At 31.6% G+C, this 20,559-nt stretch overlaps 19 non-coding genes across 19 annotated transcripts; all 19 read left to right on the top strand.

The window, feature by feature from the left end:
• The first annotated feature begins 1,153 nt into the window (after positions 1-1,153).
• On the top strand, positions 1,154-1,226 carry TRNAT-CGU (transfer RNA threonine (anticodon CGU)). Its single transcript has one exon. It is a non-coding gene; the product is annotated as a tRNA-Thr (tRNA).
• A 1,453-nt stretch (positions 1,227-2,679) lies between these two features.
• On the top strand, positions 2,680-2,753 carry TRNAT-AGU (transfer RNA threonine (anticodon AGU)). Its single transcript has one exon. It is a non-coding gene; the product is annotated as a tRNA-Thr (tRNA).
• A 946-nt stretch (positions 2,754-3,699) lies between these two features.
• TRNAT-AGU (transfer RNA threonine (anticodon AGU)) lies at positions 3,700-3,773 on the top strand. The gene has a single exon. It is a non-coding gene; the product is annotated as a tRNA-Thr (tRNA).
• Positions 3,774-4,211: 438 nt separating this feature from the next.
• On the top strand, positions 4,212-4,284 carry TRNAT-CGU (transfer RNA threonine (anticodon CGU)). The gene has a single exon. It is a non-coding gene; the product is annotated as a tRNA-Thr (tRNA).
• A 435-nt stretch (positions 4,285-4,719) lies between these two features.
• TRNAT-AGU (transfer RNA threonine (anticodon AGU)) lies at positions 4,720-4,793 on the top strand. The gene has a single exon. It is a non-coding gene; the product is annotated as a tRNA-Thr (tRNA).
• A 1,459-nt stretch (positions 4,794-6,252) lies between these two features.
• On the top strand, positions 6,253-6,325 carry TRNAT-CGU (transfer RNA threonine (anticodon CGU)). Its single transcript has one exon. It is a non-coding gene; the product is annotated as a tRNA-Thr (tRNA).
• A 946-nt stretch (positions 6,326-7,271) lies between these two features.
• Positions 7,272-7,344, top strand: TRNAT-CGU (transfer RNA threonine (anticodon CGU)). The gene has a single exon. It is a non-coding gene; the product is annotated as a tRNA-Thr (tRNA).
• A 1,454-nt stretch (positions 7,345-8,798) lies between these two features.
• TRNAT-AGU (transfer RNA threonine (anticodon AGU)) lies at positions 8,799-8,872 on the top strand. Its single transcript has one exon. It is a non-coding gene; the product is annotated as a tRNA-Thr (tRNA).
• A 439-nt stretch (positions 8,873-9,311) lies between these two features.
• Positions 9,312-9,384, top strand: TRNAT-CGU (transfer RNA threonine (anticodon CGU)). The gene has a single exon. It is a non-coding gene; the product is annotated as a tRNA-Thr (tRNA).
• Positions 9,385-9,819: 435 nt separating this feature from the next.
• On the top strand, positions 9,820-9,893 carry TRNAT-AGU (transfer RNA threonine (anticodon AGU)). Its single transcript has one exon. It is a non-coding gene; the product is annotated as a tRNA-Thr (tRNA).
• Positions 9,894-10,839: 946 nt separating this feature from the next.
• Positions 10,840-10,913, top strand: TRNAT-AGU (transfer RNA threonine (anticodon AGU)). Its single transcript has one exon. It is a non-coding gene; the product is annotated as a tRNA-Thr (tRNA).
• Positions 10,914-11,352: 439 nt separating this feature from the next.
• Positions 11,353-11,425, top strand: TRNAT-CGU (transfer RNA threonine (anticodon CGU)). Its single transcript has one exon. It is a non-coding gene; the product is annotated as a tRNA-Thr (tRNA).
• A 1,454-nt stretch (positions 11,426-12,879) lies between these two features.
• Positions 12,880-12,953, top strand: TRNAT-AGU (transfer RNA threonine (anticodon AGU)). The gene has a single exon. It is a non-coding gene; the product is annotated as a tRNA-Thr (tRNA).
• A 439-nt stretch (positions 12,954-13,392) lies between these two features.
• Positions 13,393-13,465, top strand: TRNAT-CGU (transfer RNA threonine (anticodon CGU)). The gene has a single exon. It is a non-coding gene; the product is annotated as a tRNA-Thr (tRNA).
• A 434-nt stretch (positions 13,466-13,899) lies between these two features.
• On the top strand, positions 13,900-13,973 carry TRNAT-AGU (transfer RNA threonine (anticodon AGU)). The gene has a single exon. It is a non-coding gene; the product is annotated as a tRNA-Thr (tRNA).
• Positions 13,974-14,412: 439 nt separating this feature from the next.
• TRNAT-CGU (transfer RNA threonine (anticodon CGU)) lies at positions 14,413-14,485 on the top strand. The gene has a single exon. It is a non-coding gene; the product is annotated as a tRNA-Thr (tRNA).
• Positions 14,486-17,977: 3,492 nt separating this feature from the next.
• On the top strand, positions 17,978-18,051 carry TRNAT-AGU (transfer RNA threonine (anticodon AGU)). The gene has a single exon. It is a non-coding gene; the product is annotated as a tRNA-Thr (tRNA).
• Positions 18,052-18,490: 439 nt separating this feature from the next.
• Positions 18,491-18,563, top strand: TRNAT-CGU (transfer RNA threonine (anticodon CGU)). Its single transcript has one exon. It is a non-coding gene; the product is annotated as a tRNA-Thr (tRNA).
• A 947-nt stretch (positions 18,564-19,510) lies between these two features.
• TRNAT-CGU (transfer RNA threonine (anticodon CGU)) lies at positions 19,511-19,583 on the top strand. Its single transcript has one exon. It is a non-coding gene; the product is annotated as a tRNA-Thr (tRNA).
• The last annotated feature ends 976 nt before the right edge of the window (positions 19,584-20,559 follow it).

Raw genomic sequence — 20,559 nt, 5'->3', positions numbered from 1 at the left:
ATAGCTATTCTTGTTTACAGATTAGGAATCCTTGCTTGTTTAACATTATAATACATATTAAGACACTTTAACACAGGCACAGAATTTGATCACCAATACTACATTAATGATCCCTTCTGTATCACTAAAATAGCTGCTGTGGCTAAGTGGTTAAAGCGCCTGTCTCATAAACAAGAAATCCTGCGTTCAAATCTCAGCAGCACCTTATTATTGGTCCTTACATGTAAAAATAATTTTCAGCACGCAAATGTTTAATACATTTTAAAAAGGAAAAGTGTTGTTCTGTGAACATTAGAATGGGTCATCTTAAATTGAAAAACTAAAAAACGTGGTATTGTGAAGGTTTTCAAAGTAATGCTTTGAATGAAAAAGGGAAAAAAGAGTGACAAAGAGCAAAAGAGAGATAAAAAATCATTCTAGAGTTGAAATCAAGTAATGCATTCTTAAAGAAGGCATCATTAAAACATTTATGAACAGGATAAGCAATATATCAATGAGGTGTTTATCAATAGGATCAGTATCCTCGTCTAAACTATTTGAGTAGAGCGTTTTCTGAACTGAGAAATGATTATGAAAGTGAAAAACTCAGGATTCTCTTGAACACCATATGGCAAACTGTTCCTTAAAGCATTTTCAAGAGGGTGCTGTCGCTTAGCTGGTTAAAGCGCCTGTCTAGTAAACAGGAGATCCTGAGTTCAAATCTCAGCAGTGCCTTGCTTTCCTCATTCTTAAATAAAAAACTATTTTCATTAATTCGTCCTGCGATTCAATTAAATTAGAAAAGTCTGATTTATCTTTCGGTTGAACAGATCATCTTAAACCTAATAAAAACTGAAAGTGTTTTCAATATTATAGTAACAATACTGTGATTGCAAAAATCAAAAAGGTATTTCAATGAGCAAGAGGCAGATGAAATATAACCCTAGATTTGAGCAATATTGATTAATATATGTAAAACACTTATTTATGAACTATTCAAAATATGGGATTGAGTTTAAAATGTGTTCTTTTGTAATACAACATAGCTATTCTTGTTTACAGATTAGGAATCCTTGCTTGTTTAACATTAGAATACATATTAAGACACTTTAACACAGGCACAGAATTTGATCACCAATACTAAATTAATGATCCCTTCGGTATCACTAAAATAGGTGCTGTGGCTAAGTGGTTAAAGCGCCTGTCTCGTAAACAGGAAATCCTAAGTTCAAATCTCAGCAGCACCTTATTATTGGTCCTTACATGTAAAAATAATTTTCATCACGCAAATGTTTAATACATTTAAAAAGAAAAGTGTTGTTCTGTGAACATTAGAATGGGTCATCTTAAATTGAAAAACAAAAAAACGTGGTATTGTGAAGATTTTCAAAGTACTGTTTTGAATGAAAAAGGGAAATAAGAGTGACAAAGAGCAAAATAGAGATAAAAAATCATTCTAGAGTTGAATTCAAGTAATGCATTTTTAAAGAAGGCATGATTAAAACATTTATGAACAAGATAAGCAATATATCATTGAGGTGTTTATGAATAGGATCAGTATCCTCGTCTAAAGCAGTTGAGTAGAGTGTTTTCTGAACTGAGAAATGATTATGAAAGTGAAAAACTCAGGATTCTCTTGAACACCATATGGCAAACTGTTCCTTAAAGCATTTTCAAGAGGGTGCTGTCGCTTAACTGGTTAAAGCGCCTGTCTAGTAAACAGGAGATCCTGAGTTCAAATCTCAGCAGTGCCTTGCTTTCCTTATTCTTAAATAAAAAACTATTTTCATTAATTCGTCCTGCGATTCAATTAAATTAGAAAAGTCTGATTTATCTTTCGGTTGAACAGATCATCTTAAACCTAATAAAAACTGAAAGTGTTTTCAATATTATAGTAACAATACTGTGATTGCAAAAATCAAAAAGGTATTTCAATGAGCAAGAGGCAGATGAAATATAACCCTAGATTTGAGCAATATTGATGAATATATGTAAAACACTTATTTATGAACTATTCAAAATATGGGATTGAGTTTAAAATGTGTTCTTTTGTAATACAACATAGCTATTCTTGTTTACAGATTATGAATCCTTGCTTGTTTAACATTAGAATACATATTAAGACACTTTAACACAGGCACAGAATTTGATCACCAATACTAAATTAATGATCCCTTCTGTATCACTAAAATAGGTGCTGTTGCTAAGTGGTTAAAGTGCCTGTCTCGTGAACAGGAAATCCTGAGTTCAAAAGTCAGCAGCACCTTATTATTGGTCCTTACATGTAAAAATAATTTTCATCACGCAAATGTTTAATACGTTTTAAAAAGAAAAGTATTGTTCTGTGAACATTAGAATGGGTCATCTTAAATTGAAAAACAAAAAAACGTGGTGTTGTGAAGATTTTCAAAGTAATGTTTTGAATGAAAAAGGGAAAAAAGAGTGACAAAGAGCAAAATAGAGATAAAAAATCATTCTAGAGTTGAATTCAAGTAATGCATTCTTAAAGAAGGCATGATTAAAACATTTATGAACAAGATAAGCAATATATCAATGAGGTGTTTATGAATAGGATCAGTATCCTCTTCTAAAGTAGTTGAGTAGAGCGTTTTCTGAACTGAGAAATGATTATGAAAGTGAAAAACTCAGGATTCTCTTGAACACCATATGGCAAACTGTTCCTTAAAGCATTTTCAAGAGGGTGCTGTGGCTTAGATGGTTATAGCGCCTGTCTAGTAAACAGGAGATCCTGAGTTCAAATCTCAGCAGTGCCTTGCTTTCCTCATTCTTAAATAAAAAATTATTTTCATTAAGTCGTCCTGCGATTCAATTAAATTAGAAAAGTCTGATTTATCTTTCGGTTGAACAGATCATCTTAAACCTAATAAAAACTGAAAGTGTTTTCAATATTATAGTAACAATACTGTTATTGCAAAAATCAAAAAGGTATTTCAATGAGCAAGAGGCAGATGAAATATAACCCTAGATTTGAGCAATATTGATGAATATATGTAAAACACTTATTTATGAACTATTCAAAATATGGGATTGAGTTTAAAATGTGTTCTTTTGTAATACAGCATAGCTATTCTTGTTTACAGATTAGGAATCCTTGCTTGTTTAACATTAGAATACATATTAAGACACTTTAACACAGGCACAGAATTTGATCACCAATACTAAATTAATGATCCCTTCTGCATCACTGAAATAGGTGCTGTGGCTAAGTGGTTAAAGCGCCTGTCTCGTAAACAGGAAATCCTCAGTTCAAATCTCAGCAGCACCTTATTATTGGTCCTTACATGTAAAAATAATTTTCATCACGCAAATGTTTAATACATTTTAAAAAGAAAAGTGTTGTTCTGTGAACATTAGAATGGGTCATCTTAAATTGAAAAACAAAAAAACGTGGTATTGTGAAGATTTTCAAAGTAATGCTTTGAATGAAAAAGGGAAAAAAGAGTGACAAAGAGCAAAATAGAGATAAAAAATCATTCTAGAGTTGAATTCAAGTAATGCATTCTTAAAGAAGGCATAATTAAAACATTTATGAACAGGATAAGCAATAAATCAATGAGGTGTTTATGAATAGGATCAGTATCCTCGTCTAAAGTAGTTGAGTAGAGCGTTTTCTGAACTGAGAAATGATTATGAAAGTGAAAGACTGAGGTTTCGCTTGAACACCATATGGCAAACTGTTCCTTAAAACATTTTCAAGAGGGTGCTGTGGCTTAGCTGGTTAAAGCGCCTGTCTAGTAAACAGGAGATCCTGAGTTCAAATCTCAGCAGTGCCTTGCTTTCCTCTTTCTTAAATAAAAAACTATTTTCATTAATTCGTCCTGCGATTCAATTAAATTAGAAAAGTCTGATTTATCTTTCGGTTGAACAGATCATCTTAAACCTAATAAAAACTGAAAGTGTTTACAATATTATAGTAACAATACTGTGATTGCAAAATCAAAAAGGTATTTCAATGAGCAAGAGGCAGATGAAATATAACCCTAGATTTGAGCAATATTGATGAATATATGTAAAACACTTATTTATGAACTATTCAAAATATGGGATTGAGTTTAAAATGTGTTCTTTTTTAATACAACATAGCTATTCTTGTTTACAGATTAGGAATCCTTGCTTGTTTAACATTAGAATACATATTAAGACACTTTAACACAGGCATAGAATTTGATCACCAATACTAAATTAATGATCCCTTCTATATCACTAAAGTAGGTGCTGTGGCTAAGTGGTTAAAGCGCCTGTCTCGTAAACAGGAAATCCTGAGTTCAAATCTCAGCAGCACCTTATTATTGGTCCTTACATGTAAAAATAATTGTCATCACGCAAATGTTTAATACATTTTAAAAAGAAAAGTGTTGTTCTGTGAACATTAGAATGGGTCATCTTAAATTGAAAAACAAAAAAACGTGGTATTGTGAAGATTTTCAAAGTAATGCTTTGAATGAAAAAGAGAAAAAAAGAGTGACAAAGAGCAAAAGAGAGATAAAAAATCATTCTAGAGTTGAATTCAAGTAATGCATTCTTAAAGAAGGCATGATTAAAACATTTATGAACAAGATAAGCAATATATCAATGAGGTGTTTATGAATAGGATCAGTATCCTCTTCTAAAGTAGTTGAGTAGAGCGTTTTCTGAACTGAGAAATGATTATGAAAGTGAAAAACTCAGGATTCTCTTGAACACCATATGGCAAACTGTTCCTTAAAGCATTTTCAAGAGGGTGCTGTGGCTTAGATGGTTATAGCGCCTGTCTAGTAAACAGGAGATCCTGAGTTCAAATCTCAGCAGTGCCTTGCTTTCCTCATTCTTAAATAAAAAATTATTTTCATTAAGTCGTCCTGCGATTCAATTAAATTAGAAAAGTCTGATTTATCTTTCGGTTGAACAGATCATCTTAAACCTAATAAAAACTGAAAGTGTTTTCAATATTATAGTAACAATACTGTGATTGCAAAAATCAGAAAGGCATTTCAATGAGCAAGAGGCAGATGAAATATAACCCTAGATTTGAGCAATATTGATTAATATATGTAAAACACTTATTTATGAACTATTCAAAATATGGGATTAAGTTTAAAATGTGTTCTTTTGTAATACAACATAGCTATTCTTGTTTACAGATTAGGAATCCTTGCTTGTTTAACATTATAATACATATTAAGACACTTTAACACAGGCACAGAATTTGATCACCAATACTAAATTAATGATCCCTTCTGTATCACTAAAATAGCTGCTGTGGCTAAGTGGTTAAAGCGCCTGTCTCATAAACAAGAAATCCTGCGTTCAAATCTCAGCAGCACCTTATTATTGGTCCTTACATGTAAAAATAATTTTCAGCACGCAAATGTTTAATACATTTTAAAAAGGAAAAGTGTTGTTCTGTGAACATTAGAATGGGTCATCTTAAATTGAAAAACTAAAAAACGTGGTATTGTGAAGGTTTTCAAAGTAATGCTTTGAATGAAAAAGGGAAAAAAGAGTGACAAAGAGCAAAAGAGAGATAAAAAATCATTCTAGAGTTGAAATCAAGTAATGCATTCTTAAAGAAGGCATCATTAAAACATTTATGAACAGGATAAGCAATATATCAATGAGGTGTTTATCAATAGGATCAGTATCCTCGTCTAAACTATTTGAGTAGAGCGTTTTCTGAACTGAGAAATGATTATGAAAGTGAAAAACTCAGGATTCTCTTGAACACCATATGGCAAACTGTTCCTTAAAGCATTTTCAAGAGGGTGCTGTCGCTTAGCTGGTTAAAATACCTGTCTAGTAAACAGGAGATCCTGAGTTCAAATCTCAGCAGCGCCTTGCTTTCCTCATTCTTAAATAAAAAATTATTTTCATTAAATCGTCCTGCGATTCAATTAAATTAGAAAAGTCTGATTTATCTTTCGGTTGAACAGATCATCTTAAACCTAATAAAAACTGAAAGTGTTTTCAATATTATAGTAACAATACTGTGATTGCAAAATTAAAAAGGTATTTCAATGAGCAAGAGGCAGATGAAATATGACCCTAGATTTGAGCAATATTGATGAATATATGTAAAACACTTATTTATGAACTATTCAAAATATGGGATTGAGTTTAAAATGTGTTCTTTTGTAATACAACATAGCTATTCTTGTTTACAGATTAGGAATCCTTGCTTGTTTAACATTAGAATACATATTAAGACACTTTAACACAGGCACAGAATTTGATCACCAATACTAAATTAATGATCCCTTCTGTATCACTAAAATAGGTGCTGTGGCTAAGTGGTTAAAGCGCCTGTCTCGTAAACAGGAAATCCTAAGTTCAAATCTCAGCAGCACCTTATTATTGGTCCTTACATGTAAAAATAATTTTCATCACGCAAATGTTTAATACATTTAAAAAGAAAAGTGTTGTTCTGTGAACATTAGAATGGGTCATCTTAAATTGAAAAACAAAAAAACGTGGTATTGTGAAGATTTTCAAAGTAATGCTTTGAATGAAAAAGGGAAAAAAAGAGGGACAAAGAGCAAAATAGAGATAAAAAATCATTCTAGAGTTGAATTCAAGTAATGCATTCTTAAAGAAGGCATAATTAAAACATTTATGAACAGGATAAGCAATATATCAATGAGGTGTTTATCAATAGGATCAGTATCCTCGTCTTAACTATTTGAGTAGTGCGTTTTCTGAACTGAGAAATGATTATGAAAGTGAAAAACTCAGGTTTCTCTTGAACACCATATGGCAAACTGTTCCTTAAAGCATTTTCAAGAGGGTGCTGTCGCTTAGCTGGTTAAAATACCTGTCTAGTAAACAGGAGATCCTGAGTTCAAATCTCAGCAGCGCCTTGCTTTCCTCATTCTTAAATAAAAAATTATTTTCATTAAATCGTCCTGCGATTCAATTAAATTAGAAAAGTCTGATTTATCTTTCGGTTGAACAGATCATCTTAAACCTAATAAAAACTGAAAGTGTTTTCAATATTATAGTAACAATACTGTGATTGCAAAATTAAAAAGGTATTTCAATGAGCAAGAGGCAGATGAAATATGACCCTAGATTTGAGCAATATTGATGAATATATGTAAAACACTTATTTATAAACTATTCAAAATATGGGATTGAGTTTAAAATGTGTTCTTTTTTAATACAACATAGCTATTCTTGTTTACAGATTAGGAATCCTTGCTTGTTTAACATTAGAATACATATTAAGACACTTTAACACAGGCACAGAATTTGATCACCAATACTAAATTAATGATCCCTTCTGTATCACTAAATTAGGTGCTGTGGCTAAGTGGTTAAAGCGCCTGTCTCGTAAACAGGAAATCCTGAGTTCAAATCTCAGCAGTGCCTTATTATTGGTCCTTACATGTAAAAATAATTTTCATCACGCAAATGTTTAATACATTTTAAAAAGAAAAGTGTTGTTCTGTGAACATTAGAATGGGTCATCTTAAATTGAAAAACTAAAAAACGTGGTATTGTGAAGATTTTCAAAGTAATGCTTTGAATGAAAAAGGGAAAAAATAGTGGCAAAGAGCAAAATAGAGATAAAAAATCATTCTAGAGTTGAAATCAAGTAATGCATTCTTAAAGAAGGCATAATTAAAACATTTATGAACAGGATAAGCAATATATCAATGAGGTGTTTATCAATAGGATCAGTATCCTCGTCTAAAGCAGTTGAGTAGAGTGTTTTCTGAACTGAGAAATGATTACGAAAGTGAAAAACTCAGGATTCTCTTGAACACCATATGGCAAACTGTTCCTTAAAGCATTTTCAAGAGGGTGCTGTCGCTTAACTGGTTAAAGCGCCTGTCTAGTAAACAGGAGATCCTGAGTTCAAATCTCAGCAGTGCCTTGCTTTCCTTATTCTTAAATAAAAAACTATTTTCATTAATTCGTCCTGCGATTCAATTAAATTAGAAAAGTCTGATTTATCTTTCGGTTGAACAGATCATCTTAAACCTAATAAAAACTGAAAGTGTTTTCAATATTATAGTAACAATACTGTGATTGCAAAAATCAAAAAGGTATTTCAATGAGCAAGAGGCAGATGAAATATAACCCTAGATTTGAGCAATATTGATGAATATATGTAAAACACTTATTTATGAACTATTCAAAATATGGGATTGAGTTTAAAATGTGTTCTTTTGTAATACAACATAGCTATTCTTGTTTACAGATTATGAATCCTTGCTTGTTTAACATTAGAATACATATTAAGACACTTTAACACAGGCACAGAATTTGATCACCAATACTAAATTAATGATCCCTTCTGTATCACTAAAATAGGTGCTGTTGCTAAGTGGTTAAAGTGCCTGTCTCGTGAACAGGAAATCCTGAGTTCAAAAGTCAGCAGCACCTTATTATTGGTCCTTACATGTAAAAATAATTTTCATCACGCAAATGTTTAATACGTTTTAAAAAGAAAAGTATTGTTCTGTGAACATTAGAATGGGTCATCTTAAATTGAAAAACAAAAACACGTGGTGTTGTGAAGATTTTCAAAGTAATGTTTTGAATGAAAAAGGGAAAAAAGAGTGACAAAGAGCAAAATAGAGATAAAAAATCATTCTAGAGTTGAATTCAAGTAATGCATTCTTAAAGAAGGCATGATTAAAACATTTATGAACAAGATAAGCAATATATCAATGAGGTGTTTATGAATAGGATCAGTATCCTCTTCTAAAGTAGTTGAGTAGAGCGTTTTCTGAACTGAGAAATGATTATGAAAGTGAAAAACTCAGGATTCTCTTGAACACCATATGGCAAACTGTTCCTTAAAGCATTTTCAAGAGGGTGCTGTGGCTTAGATGGTTATAGCGCCTGTCTAGTAAACAGGAGATCCTGAGTTCAAATCTCAGCAGTGCCTTGCTTTCCTCATTCTTAAATAAAAAATTATTTTCATTAAGTCGTCCTGCGATTCAATTAAATTAGAAAAGTCTGATTTATCTTTCGGTTGAACAGATCATCTTAAACCTAATAAAAACTGAAAGTGTTTTCAATATTATAGTAACAATACTGTTATTGCAAAAATCAAAAAGGTATTTCAATGAGCAAGAGGCAGATGAAATATAACCCTAGATTTGAGCAATATTGATGAATATATGTAAAACACTTATTTATGAACTATTCAAAATATGGGATTGAGTTTAAAATGTGTTCTTTTGTAATACAGCATAGCTATTCTTGTTTACAGATTAGGAATCCTTGCTTGTTTAACATTAGAATACATATTAAGACACTTTAACACAGGCACAGAATTTGATCACCAATACTAAATTAATGATCCCTTCTGCATCACTAAAATAGGTGCTGTGGCTAAGTGGTTAAAGCGCCTGTCTCGTAAACAGGAAATCCTGAGTTCAAATCTCAGCAGCACCTTATTATTGGTCCTTACATGTAAAAATAATTGTCATCACGCAAATGTTTAATACATTTTAAAAAGAAAAGTGTTGTTCTGTGAACATTAGAATGGGTCATCTTAAACTGAAAAACAAAAAAACGTGGTATTGTGAAGATTTTCAAAGTAATGCTTTGAATGAAAAAGAGAAAAAAAGAGTGACAAAGAGCAAAAGAGAGATAAAAAATCATTCTAGAGTTGAATTCAAGTAATGCATTCTTAAAGAAGGCATGATTAAAACATTTATGAACAAGATAAGCAATATATCAATGAGGTGTTTATGAATAGGATCAGTATCCTCTTCTAAAGTAGTTGAGTAGAGCGTTTTCTGAACTGAGAAATGATTATGAAAGTGAAAAACTCAGGATTCTCTTGAACACCATATGGCAAACTGTTCCTTAAAGCATTTTCAAGAGGGTGCTGTGGCTTAGATGGTTATAGCGCCTGTCTAGTAAACAGGAGATCCTGAGTTCAAATCTCAGCAGTGCCTTGCTTTCCTCATTCTTAAATAAAAAATTATTTTCATTAAGTCGTCCTGCGATTCAATTAAATTAGAAAAGTCTGATTTATCTTTCGGTTGAACAGATCATCTTAAACCTAATAAAAACTGAAAGTGTTTTCAATATTATAGTAACAATACTGTTATTGCAAAAATCAAAAAGGTATTTCAATGAGCAAGAGGCAGATGAAATATAACCCTAGATTTGAGCAATATTGATGAATATATGTAAAACACTTATTTATGAACTATTCAAAATATGGGATTGAGTTTAAAATGTGTTCTTTTGTAATACAGCATAGCTATTCTTGTTTACAGATTAGGAATCCTTGCTTGTTTAACATTAGAATACATATTAAGACACTTTAACACAGGCACAGAATTTGATCACCAGTACTAAATTAATGATCCCTTCTGCATCACTAAAATAGGTGCTGTGGCTAAGTGGTTAAAGCGCCTGTCTCGTAAACAGGAAATCCTCAGTTCAAATCTCAGCAGCACCTTATTATTGGTCCTTACATGTAAAAATAATTTTCATCACGCAAATGTTTAATACATTTTAAAAAGAAAAGTGTTGTTCTGTGAACATTAGAATGGGTCATCTTAAATTGAAAAACAAAAAAACGTGGTATTGTGAAGATTTTCAAAGTAATGCTTTGAATGAAAAAGGGAAAAAGGAGTGACAAAGAGCAAAATAGAGATAAAAAATCATTCTAGAGTTGAATTCAAGTAATGCATTCTTAAAGAAGGCATAATTAAAACATTTATGAACAGGATAAGCAATATATCAATGAGGTGTTTATCAATAGGATCAGTATCCTCGTCTAAACTATTTGAGTAGTGCGTTTTCTGAACTGAGAAATGATTATGAAAGTGAAAAACTCAGGTTTCTCTTGAACACCATATGGCAAACTGTTCCTTAAAGCTTTTTCATGAGGGTGCTGTGGCTCAGCTGGTTAAAGCGCCTGTCTAGTAAACAGGAGATCCTGAGTTCAAATCTCAGCAGTGCCTTGCTTTCCTCATTCTTAAATAAAAAATTATTTTCATTAAGTCGTCCTGCGATTCAATTAAATTAGAAAAGTCTGATTTATCTTTCGGTTGAACAGATCATCTTAAACCTAATAAAAACTGAAATTGTTTTCAATATTATAGTAACAATACTGTGATTGCAAAAATCAAAAAGGTATTTCAATGAGCAAGAGGCAGATGAAATATAACCCTAGATTTGAGCAATATTGATGAATATATGTAAAACACTTATTTATGAACTATTCAAAATATGGGATTGAGTTTAAAATGTGTTCTTTTGTAATACAACATAGCTATTCTTGTTTACAGATTAGGAATCCTTGCTTGTTTAACATTAGAATACATATTAAGACACTTTAACACAGGCACAGAATTTGATCACCAATACTAAATTAATGATCCCTTCTGTATCACTAAAATAGGTGCTGTGGCTAAGTGGTTAAAGCACCTGTCTCGTAAACAGGATATCCTGAGTTCAAATCTCAGCAGCACCTTATTATTGGTCCTTACATGTAAAAATAATTTTCATCACGCAAATGTTTAATACATTTTAAAAAGAAAAGTGTTGTTCTGTGAACATTAGAATGGGTCATCTTAAATTGAAAAACAAAAAAACGTGTTATTGTGAAGATTTTCAAAGTAATGCTTTGAATGAAAAAGGGAAAAAAGAGTGGCAAAGAGCAAAATAGAGATAAAAAATCATTCTAGAGTTGAAATCAAGTAATGCATTCTTAAAGAAGGCATAATTAAAACATTTATGAACAGGATAAGCAATATATCAATGAGGTGTTTATCAATAGGATCAGTATCCTCGTCTAAAGTAGTTGAGTAGAGTGTTTTCTGAACTGAGAAATGATTATGAAAGTGAAAAACTCAGGATTCTCTTGAACACCATATGGCAAACTGTTCCTTAAAGCATTTTCAAGAGGGTGCTGTCGCTGAGCTGGTTAAAGCGCCTGTCTAGTAAACAGGAGATCCTGAGTTCAAATCTCAGCAGTGCCTTGCTTTCCTCATTCTTAAATAAAAAACTATTTTCATTAATTCGTCCTGCGATTCAATTAAATTAGAAAAGTCTGATTTATCTTTCGGTTGAACAGATCATCTTAAACCTAATAAAAACTGAAAGTGTTTTCAATATTATAGTAACAATACTGTGATTGCAAAAATCAAAAAGGTATTTCAATGAGCAAGAGGCAGATGAAATATAACCCTAGATTTGAGCAATATTGATGAATATATGTAAAACACTTATTTATGAACTATTCAAAATATGGGATTGAGTTTAAAATGTGTTCTTTTGTAATACAGCATAGCTATTCTTGTTTACAGATTAGGAATCCTTGCTTGTTTAACATTAGAATACATATTAAGACACTTTAACACAGGCACAGAATTTGATCACCAGTACTAAATTAATGATCCCTTCTGCATCACTAAAATAGGTGCTGTGGCTAAGTGGTTAAAGCGCCTGTCTCGTAAACAGGAAATCCTCAGTTCAAATCTCAGCAGCACCTTATTATTGGTCCTTACATGTAAAAATAATTTTCATCACGCAAATGTTTAATACATTTTAAAAAGAAAAGTGTTGTTCTGTGAACATTAGAATGGGTCATCTTAAATTGAAAAACAAAAAAACGTGGTATTGTGAAGATTTTCAAAGTAATGCTTTGAATGAAAAAGGGAAAAAAGAGTGACAAAGAGCAAAATAGAGATAAAAAATCATTCTAGAGTTGAATTCAAGTAATGCATTCTTAAAGAAGGCATAATTAAAACATTTATGAACAGGATAAGCAATATATCAATGAGGTGTTTATGAATAGGATCAGTATCCTCGTCTAAAGTAGTTGAGTAGAGCGTTTTCTGAACTGAGAAATGATTATGAAAGTGAAAGACTGAGGTTTCGCTTGAACACCATATGGCAAACTGTTCCTTAAAACATTTTCAAGAGGGTGCTGTGGCTTAGCTGGTTAAAGCGCCTGTCTAGTAAACAGGAGATCCTGAGTTCAAATCTCAGCAGTGCCTTGCTTTCCTCTTTCTTAAATAAAAAACTATTTTCATTAATTCGTCCTGCGATTCAATTAAATTAGAAAAGTCTGATTTATTTTTCGGTTGAACAGATCATCTTAAACCTAATAAAAACTGAAAGTGTTTACAATATTATAGTAACAATACTGTGATTGCAAATATCAAAAAGGTATTTCAATGAGCAAGAGGCAGATGAAATATAACCCTAGATTTGAGCAATATTGATGAATATATGTAAAACACTTATTTATGAACTATTCAAAATATGGGATTGAGTTTAAAATGTGTTCTTTTTTAATACAACATAGCTATTCTTGTTTACAGATTAGGAATCCTTGCTTGTTTAACATTAGAATACATATTAAGACACTTTAACACAGGCATAGAATTTGATCACCAATACTAAATTAATGATCCCTTCTATATCACTAAAATAGGTGCTGTGGCTAAGTGGTTAAAGCACCTGTCTCGTAACCAGGAAATCCTGAGTTCAAATCTCAGCAGCACCTTATTATTGGTCCTTACATGTAAAAATAATTTTCAGCACGCAAATGTTTAATACATTTTAAAAAGAAAAGTGTTGTTCTGTGAACATTAGAATGGGTCATCTTAAATTGAAAAACTAAAAAACGTGGTATTGTGAAGATTTTCAAAGTAATGCTTTGAATGAAAAAGGGAAAAAGGAGTGACAAAGAGCAAAATAGAGATAAAAAATCATTCTAGAGTTGAATTCAAGTAATGCATTCTTAAAGAAGGCATAATTAAAACATTTATGAACAGGATAAGCAATATATCAATGAGGTGTTTATCAATAGGATCAGTATCCTCGTCTAAACTATTTGAGTAGTGCGTTTTCTGAACTGAGAAATGATTATGAAAGTGAAAAACTCAGGTTTCTCTTGAACACCATATGGCAAACTGTTCCTTAAAGCTTTTTCATGAGGGTGCTGTGGCTCAGCTGGTTAAAGCGCCTGTCTAGTAAACAGGAGATCCTGAGTTCAAATCTCAGCAGTGCCTTGCTTTCCTCATTCTTAAATAAAAAATTATTTTCATTAAGTCGTCCTGCGATTCAATTAAATTAGAAAAGTCTGATTTATCTTTCGGTTGAACAGATCATCTTAAACCTAATAAAAACTGAAATTGTTTTCAATATTATAGTAACAATACTGTGATTGCAAAAATCAAAAAGGTATTTCAATGAGCAAGAGGCAGATGAAATATAACCCTAGATTTGAGCAATATTGATGAATATATGTAAAACACTTATTTATGAACTATTCAAAATATGGGATTGAGTTTAAAATGTGTTCTTTTGTAATACAACATAGCTATTCTTGTTTACAGATTAGGAATCCTTGCTTGTTTAACATTAGAATACATATTAAGACACTTTAACACAGGCACAGAATTTGATCACCAATACTAAATTAATGATCCCTTCTGTATCACTAAAATAGGTGCTGTGGCTAAGTGGTTAAAGCACCTGTCTCGTAAACAGGATATCCTGAGTTCAAATCTCAGCAGCACCTTATTATTGGTCCTTACATGTAAAAATAATTTTCATCACGCAAATGTTTAATACATTTTAAAAAGAAAAGTGTTGTTCTGTGAACATTAGAATGGGTCATCTTAAATTGAAAAACAAAAAAACGTGGTATTGTGAAGATTTTCAAAGTAATGCTTTGAATGAAAAAGGGAAAAAAGAGTGGCAAAGAGCAAAATAGAGATAAAAAATCATTCTAGAGTTGAAATCAAGTAATGCATTCTTAAAGAAGGCATAATTAAAACATTTATGAACAGGATAAGCAATATATCAATGAGGTGTTTATCAATAGGATCAGTATCCTCGTCTAAAGTAGTTGAGTAGAGTGTTTTCTGAACTGAGAAATGATTATGAAAGTGAAAAACTCAGGATTCTCTTGAACACCATATGGCAAACTGTTCCTTAAAGCATTTTCAAGAGGGTGCTGTCGCTGAGCTGGTTAAAGCGCCTGTCTAGTAAACAGGAGATCCTGAGTTCAAATCTCAGCAGTGCCTTGCTTTCCTCATTCTTAAATAAAAAACTATTTTCATTAATTCGTCCTGCGATTCAATTAAATTAGAAAAGTCTGATTTATCTTTCGGTTGAACAGATCATCTTAAACCTAATAAAAACTGAAAGTGTTTTCAATATTATAGTAACAATACTGTGATTGCAAAAATCAAAAAGGTATTTCAATGAGCAAGAGGCAGATGAAATATAACCCTAGATTTGAGCAATATTGATGAATATATGTAAAACACTTATTTATGAACTATTCAAAATAAGGGATTGAGTTTAAAATGTGTTCTTTTGTAATACAACATAGCTATTCTTGTTTACAGATTAGGAATCCTTGCTTGTTTAACATTAGAATACATATTAAGACACTTTAACACAGGCACAGAATTTGATCACCAATACTAAATTAATGATCCCTTCTGTATCACTAAAATAGGTGCTGTTGCTAAGTGGTTAAAGCGCCTGTCTCGTGAACAGGAAATCCTGAGTTCAAATGTCAGCAGCACCTTATTATTGGTCCTTACATGTAAAAATAATTTTCATCACGCAAATGTTTAATACATTTTAAAAAGAAAAGTATTGTTCTGTGAACATTAGAATGGGTCATCTTAAATTGAAAAACAAAAAAACTTGGTGTTGTGAAGATTTTCAAAGTAATGTTTTGAATGAAAAAGGGAAAAAAGAGTGACAAAGAGCAAAATAGAGATAAAAAATCATTCTAGAGTTGAATTCAAGTAATGCATTCTTAAAGAAGGCATGATTAAAACATTTATGAACAAGATAAGCAATATATCAATGAGGTGTTTATGAATAGGATCAGTATCCTCTTCTAAAGTAGTTGAGTAGAGCGTTTTCTGAACTGAGAAATGATTATGAAAGTGAAAAACTCAGGATTCTCTTGAACACCATATGGCAAACTGTTCCTTAAAGCATTTTCAAGAGGGTGCTGTGGCTTAGATGGTTACAGCGCCTGTCTAGTAAACAGGAGATCCTGAGTTCAAATCTCAGCAGTGCCTTGCTTTCCTCATTCTTATATAAAAAACTATTTTCATTAAGTCGTCCTGCGATTCAATTCAATTAGAAAAGTCTGATTTATCTTTCGGTTGAACAGATCATCTTAAACCTAATAAAAACTGAAAGTGTTTTCAATATTATAGTAACAATACTGTGATTGCAAAAATCAAAAAGGTATTTCAAAGAGCAAGAGGCAGATGAAATATAACCCTAGATTTGAGCAATATTGATAAATATATGTAAAACACTTATTTATGAACTATTCAAAATATGGAATTGAGTTTAAAATGTGTTCTTTTGTAATACAACATAGCTATTCTTGTTTACAGATTAGGAATCCTTGCTTGTTTAACATTAGAATACTTATTAAGACACTTTAACATAGGCACAGAATTTGATCACCAATACTAAATTAATGATCCCTTCTGTATCACTAAAATAGGTGCTGTGGCTAAGTGGTTAAAGCGCCTGTCTCGCAAACAGGAAATCCTGAGTTCAAATCTCAGCAGCACCTTATTATTGGTCCTTACATGTAAAAATTATTTTCATCACGCAAATGTTTAATACATTTTAAAAAGAAAATTGTTGTTCTGTGAACATTAGAATGGGTCATCTTAAATTGAAAAACAAAAAAACGTGGTGTTGTGAAGATTTTCAAAGTAATGTTTTGAATGAAAAAGGGAAAAAAGTGACAAAGAGCAAAATAGAGTTAAAAAATCATTCTAGAGTTGAATTCAAGTAATGCATTCTTAAAGAAGGCATGATTAAAACATTTATGAACAAGATAAGCAATATATCAATGAGGTGTTTATGAATAGGATCAGTATCCTCGTCTAAAGTAGTTGAGTAGAGCGTTTTCTGAACTGAGAAATGATTATGAAAGTGAAAAACTCAGGATTCTCTTGAACACCATATGGGAAACTGTTCCTTAAAGCATTTTCAAGAGGGTGCTGTGGCTTAGCTGGTTAAAGCGCCTGTCTAGTAAACAGGAGATCCTGAGTTCAAATCTCAGAGGTGCCTTGCTTTCCGCATTCTTAAATAAAAAACTATTTTCATTAATTCGTCCTGCGATTCAATTAAATTAGAAAAGTCTGATTTATTTTTCGGTTGAACAGATCATCATAAACCTAATAAAAACTGAAAGTGTTTTCAATATTATAGTAACAATACTGTGATTGCAAAAATCAAAAAGGTATTTCAATGAGCAAGAGGCAGATGAAATATAACCCTAGATTTTAGCAATATTGATGAATATATGTAAAACACTTATTTATGAACTATTCAAAATATGGGATTGAGTTTAAAATGTGTTCTTTTTTAATACAACATAGCTATTCTTGTTTACAGATTAGGAATCCTTGCTTGTTTAACATTAGAATACATATTAAGACACTTTAATACAGGCACAGAATTTGATCACCAATACTAAATTAATGATCCCTTCTGTATCACTAAAATAGGTGCTGTGGCTAAGTGGTTAAAGCACCTGTCTCTTAAACAGGAAATCCTGAGTTCAAATCTCAGCAGCACCTTATTATTGGTCCTTACATGTAAAAATAATTTTCATCACCCAAATGTTTAATACATTTTAAAAAGAAAAGTGTTGTTCTGTGAACATTAGAATGGGTCATTTTAAATTGAAAAACAAAAAAACGTGGTATTGTGAAGATTTTCAAAGTAATGCTTTGAATGAAAAAGGGAAAAAAGAGTGACAAAGAGCAAAATAGAGATAAAAAATCATTCTAGAGTTGAATTCAAGTAATGCATTCTTAAAGAAGGCATAATTAAAACATTTATGAACAGGATAAGCAATATATCAATGAGGTGTTTATGAATAGGATCAGTATCCTCGTCTAAAGTAGTTGAGTAGAGCGTTTTCTGAACTGAGAAATGATTATGAAAGTGAAAGACTGAGGTTTCTCTTGAACACCATATGGCAAACTGTTCCTTAAAACATTTTCAAGAGGGTGCTGTGGCTTAGCTGGTTAAAGCGCCTGTCTAGTAAACAGGAGATCCTGAGTTCAAATCTCAGCAGTGCCTTGCTTTCCTCATTCTTAAATAAAAAACTTATTTTCATTAATTCGTCCTGCGATTCAATTAAATTAGAAAAGTCTGATTTATCTTTCGGTTGAACAGATCATCTTAAACCTAATAAAAACTGAAAGTGTTTTCAATATTATAGTAACAATACCGTGATTGCAAAATCAAAAAGGTATTTCAATGAGCAAGAGGCAGATGAAATATGACCCTAGATTTGAGCAATATTGATGAATATATGTAAAACACTTATTTATAAACTATTCAAAATATGGGATTGAGTTTAAAATGTGTTCTTTTTTAATACAACATAGCTATTCTTGTTTACAGATGAGGAATCCTTGCTTGTTTAACATTAGAATACATATTAAGACACTTTAACACAGGCACAGAAGTTGATCACCAATACTAAATTAATGATCCCTTCTGTAACACTAAAGTAGGTGCTGTGGCTAAGTGGTTAAAGCGCCTGTCTCGTAAACAGAAAATCCTGAGTTCAAATCTCAGCAGCACCTTATTATTGGTCCTTACATGTAAAAATAATTTTCATCACGCAAATGTTTAATACATTTTAAAAAGAAAAGTGTTGTTCTGTGAACATTAGAATGGGTTGTCTTAAATTGAAAAACTAAAAAACGTGGGATTGTGAAGATTTTCAAAGTAATGCTTTGAATGAAAAAGGGAAAAAAGAGTGACAAAGAGCAAAATAGAGATGAAAAATCATTCTAGAGTTGAAATCAAGTAATGCATTCTCAAAGAAGGCATAATTAAAACATTTATGAACAGGATAAGCAATATATCAATGAGGTGTTTATGAATAGGATCAGTATCCTCGTCTAAACTATTTGAGTAGAGCGTTTTCTGAACTGAGAAATGATTATGAAAGTGAAAAACTCAGGATTCTCTTGAACACCATATGGCAAACTGTTCCTTAAAGAATTTTCAAGAGGGTGCTGTGGCTTAGCTGGTTAAAGCGCCTGTCTAGTAAACAGGAGATCCTGAGTTCAAATTTCAGCAGTCCCTTGCTTTCCTCATTCTTAAATAAAAAACTATTTTCATTAATTCGTCCTGCGATTCAATTAAATTAGAAAAGTCTGATTTATTTTTCGGTTGAACAGATCATCTTAAACCTAATAAAAACGGAAAGTGTTTTCAATATTATAGTAACAATACTGTGATTGCAAAAATCAAAAAGGTATTTCAATGAGCAAGAGGCAGATGAAATATGACCCTAGATTTGAGCAATATTGATGAATATATGTAAAACACTTATTTGTAAACTATTCAAAATATGGGATTGAGTTTAAAATGTGTTCTTTTTTAATACAACATAGCTATTCTTGTTTACAGATGAGGAATCCTTGCTTGTTTAACATTAGAATACATATTAAGACACTTTAACACAGGCACAGAAGTTGATCACCAATACTAAATTAATGATCCCTTCTGTAACACTAAAGTAGGTGCTGTGGCTAAGTGGTTAAAGCGCCTGTCTCGTAAACAGGAAATCCTGAGTTCAAATCTCAGCAGCACCTTATTATTGGTCCTTACATGTAAAAATAATTTTCATCACGCAAATGTTTAATACATTTTAAAAAGAAAAGTGTTGTTCTGTGAACATTAGAATGGGTCATCTTAAATTGAAAAACTAAAAAACGTGGTATTGTGAAGATTTTCAAAGTAATGCTTTGAATGAAAAAGGGAAAAAAGAGTGACAAAGAGCAAAATAGAGATGAAAAATCATTCTAGAGTTGAAATCAAGTAATGCATTCTCAAAGAAGGCATAATTAAAACATTTATGAACAGGATGAGCAATATATCAATGAGGTGTTTATGAATAGGATCAGTATCCTCGTCTAAACTATTTGAGTAGAGCGTTTTCTGAACTGAGAAATGATTATGAAAGTGAAAAACTCAGGATTCTCTTGAACACCATATGGCAAACTGTTCCTTAAAGAATTTTCAAGAGGGTGCTGTGGCTTAGCTGGTTAAAGCGCCTGTCTAGTAAACAGGAGATCCTGAGTTCAAATTTCAGCAGTCCCTTGCTTTCCTCATTCTTAAAAAAAAAACTATTTTCATTAATTCGTCCTGCGATTCAATTAAATTAGAAAAGTCTGATTTATTTTTCGGTTGAACAGATCATCTTAAACCTAATAAAAACTGAAAGTGTTTTCAATATTATAGTAACAATACTGTGATTGCAAAAATCAAAAAGGTATTTCAATGAGCAAGAGGCAGATGAAATATAACCCTAGATTTTAGCAATATTGATGAATATATGTAAAACACTTATTTATGAACTATTCAAAATATGGGATTGAGTTTAAAATGTGTTCTTTTTTAATACAACATAGCTATTCTTGTTTACAGATTAGGAATCCTTGCTTGTTTAACATTAGAATACTTATTAAGACACTTTAACACAGGCACAGAATTTGATCACCAATACTAAATTAATGATCCCTTCTGTATCACTAAAATAGGTGCTGTGGCTAAGTGGTTAAAGCGCCT

Source organism: Triturus cristatus, chromosome 8, assembly GCF_964204655.1.
Source record: "Triturus cristatus chromosome 8, aTriCri1.1, whole genome shotgun sequence".
Taxonomy (NCBI): domain Eukaryota; kingdom Metazoa; phylum Chordata; class Amphibia; order Caudata; family Salamandridae; genus Triturus; species Triturus cristatus.
Note: the sequence above shows the minus strand (reverse complement) of the source record. Positions and strands in the feature narration are given on the sequence as shown.